Raw genomic sequence first — 2,677 nt, 5'->3', positions numbered from 1 at the left:
CCAACAGCCAGAGCATCTGTCACACCAGACACCGACGTCAGCTGAAGCACGTCAGAACACCCGTGTTCGTGATGCAGTGAGGAAGGCTCTGAGGAACTCAGGTGGCCCCTACCCTTATGTCAGAGTGGACGCCAGAAGGCACTTTGGCCACCAAAATTAATTCTTCAGCCCAGAGCCCAATATCCATGGGCTGTCCCACTAGGCTGGCCAGGGATACCCATCCTCAGGGCTGCCCCTTTCCTTGGTCACCTCCTCCACCTTGCTCTTTCAGGACTGTGGAAGAAGCATAGACGTTGGAACCTGGCACAAATCCTGATCCCTTATCCTGTGTTTCTCAGCTATATGACCTTGGGTGGGTTATTGAATCTCTCTAAAGAGTAATTTCTTCCTTTCTGAAACATACGTCGTAAGTCAATCATAAGGAAGAAATTAGATGTTTTATTAAAAAGTGTGAAAACTAAGGTACATGTCACACAGTAGCTATTTGCTCACCTCCGCTCAAAGCTGGTCTCTGGAATCGGGTCCTTGGTGTGTTACTGTGTGGACGACATTGAATCCCAGGCCTGTGGATATCTGTGGATTTTTCCCTCTGGGCTCCTGTAGCCACAGAGATCTCACATCCTGGTTTTTACAGGCCAGTCTTGATTTAAAATAATCTATCCTAGTTTTCCCATAGTTCTTGCCTACTGTGGGAGCAAGTGGCCCAAATATTGCCTTAGGAATGTCAGTCTAGATTGATACCATACAGAACTAACCTATCTAGTTCCATCCCTCCTGTTCATTCATTTATTCTACTAACATATTTTTAAAAGATATACTATGGCCAGGCGCGGTGGCTTATGTCTGTAATCCTGGCACTTTGGGAGACCGAGGTAGGTGGATCACTGAGGTCAGGAGTTCGAGACCAGCCTGGCCAACATGGTAAAAGCCCATCTCTACTAAAAAAAAAAAAATACAAAAATTAGTTGGATGTGGTGGAGGGTGTCTGTAATTCCAGCTACTCAGGAGGCTGAGGCAGGAGAATCACTTGAACGCGGGAGGTGGAGGTTGCAGTGAGCTGAGATCGAGCCACTGCACTCCAACCTGGGCAACAGAGTGAGACTCTGTCTCGAAATATATATATGCATATATATATATATATGCACACACACTATTTGCCAGGCATTGTGCAAGATACTGGGAATAAAATGGTGAATCTGACCATCCTCCTGCCCTCATGTGGCTCCATATACTAGTAGAGGAGCTAGTCGTGTGAACAGCCCATCAGAGCTATAACAGGTGTGTGCTAGTTGCTGGGGCAACACATTTGAGGAGCTCTTTGCTCTTAGTATCTCTTTTGGGAGGTATACCTGGTGCTACTTCCTGCTGTCAATTCTAATTAAGCATCTAAAAGAGATGTTGGATGTTACTTTTAGAATTATACAACATCAGAACTAGGTTTTCTGTTCAACCACTATATTTTGCAGATGAAACCCAGAGAGGGCACAAGATATCCTTAAGGTTATGCAGGGAGATAGAAACACAGACATAGATTCCTCAGGAGCTTAGGAGACCCTATGTGTTGATTAGCTTGCACCAGGTGCTTTGGAAGGTACAAGGAACTCAGGAATAGTGACTGGGTTGGTACTGGGGCTGAGTTGTGTGGGTAATCAAATGGTGGACAGCTTCATGCTGGGAAAAGATCCAGCTTGGCTGGGGAAGTGGAAGTGTGTGTAAGAAGGACGATGTGTGTCAGTGATGCCCGAGGATATCTGGGGGTAGCAGATACCCTGCAACATCTCTGGGAGATTTATTGGCTGGGGCCACTGCTCTGCAAATGTCACCTCTTGTAGGTTTTAGGAAACGTGCGTGTGTGTGTGTGTGTGTGAATGTGTGTGTTTTGGGGTGGGGGGGGCGGCTAACAACTGCAGCCCACTTTGGCAATGACACTGCAGAGGACATTGCAGGGAGCTACCTGACCCTAGAGGGAGTGAAAGGACAGGATGGACAAGGGGTGAGGACAAGAAAAATTGAGAGCCACGTGGGCTTTGGTTGGTCTCTCCAATGGGATGAGTAGGGGAGAAAGGCATATATTTCATCCCTCCCTCTTCTTCCTCTGTGTACCAATGGGGTCGGGTGGCATTTAGCTAATCTTCCAAGTTCAGCAGGGGGACGGTCTTTTAGGAGAGGCCGATCACGAGAAGGTAAGAGTAGAGACGAGTTTGTTCAAAGTGCCATTTCCAGGGGCGCGCCGATGATGAAGCGCTCAGGGGGAACTGGAAATAGCAGCCCAGAACCCATCCCAGCCTCTTGAGCTGCAGCCGGCAGTGGAGAGACTGGGCAGGGAGCCAGGGAGAAAACTCTGGCAGCAGGGTGGTCTCTAGGGCTGACCTCGGAGCCTGGGGACAGGGGAGCCTATGCCGCACTGAAGGCGGGACGCTGTAAGCGAGGAGCGGCTGGGCCTGGGCGGGCTCCTCGACCAATCAGCCTCGGTCAGCAGCACCCTCAGGCGCAGGGCACTGTTTGGGCATTGCCTAGAGATCGGACACCCGGCCCAGATCAGCGCAGGGAGGCGAAAGCGACAGCCGGGCGCGGGAGGAGACCAGGGCAGCTGTCCCCTCGGAGAGGGTGGCCCTCGAGGCAATGCGGGTGGGGGCTGGTGAGGAGGCGGAAGGGCCGAAGCTGAGTGGGAGGGGCC

General features: G+C 50.7%; 1 protein-coding gene across 1 annotated transcript in view; it reads left to right on the top strand.

Annotated features, from left to right (window-relative positions):
* The first annotated feature begins 2,299 nt into the window (after positions 1–2,299).
* AGAP3 (ArfGAP with GTPase domain, ankyrin repeat and PH domain 3) overlaps positions 2,300–2,677 on the top strand; it is a 68,096-nt gene continuing 67,718 nt past the window's right edge. The window contains exon 1 of the mRNA XM_011984337.1: positions 2,300–2,471. The gene's annotated coding sequence lies outside the window, so the exon portion shown is untranslated. The remainder of the gene's footprint in view (positions 2,472–2,677) is intronic.

The sequence above is a fragment of the Mandrillus leucophaeus genome, unplaced genomic scaffold (genome assembly GCF_000951045.1).
Source record: "Mandrillus leucophaeus isolate KB7577 unplaced genomic scaffold, Mleu.le_1.0 Scaffold266, whole genome shotgun sequence".
In the NCBI taxonomy this organism is placed as follows: Eukaryota; Metazoa; Chordata; class Mammalia; order Primates; family Cercopithecidae; genus Mandrillus; species Mandrillus leucophaeus.
The sequence above is the reverse complement of the archived record's forward strand: the minus strand, read 5'-3'. Positions and strand labels throughout refer to the sequence as shown.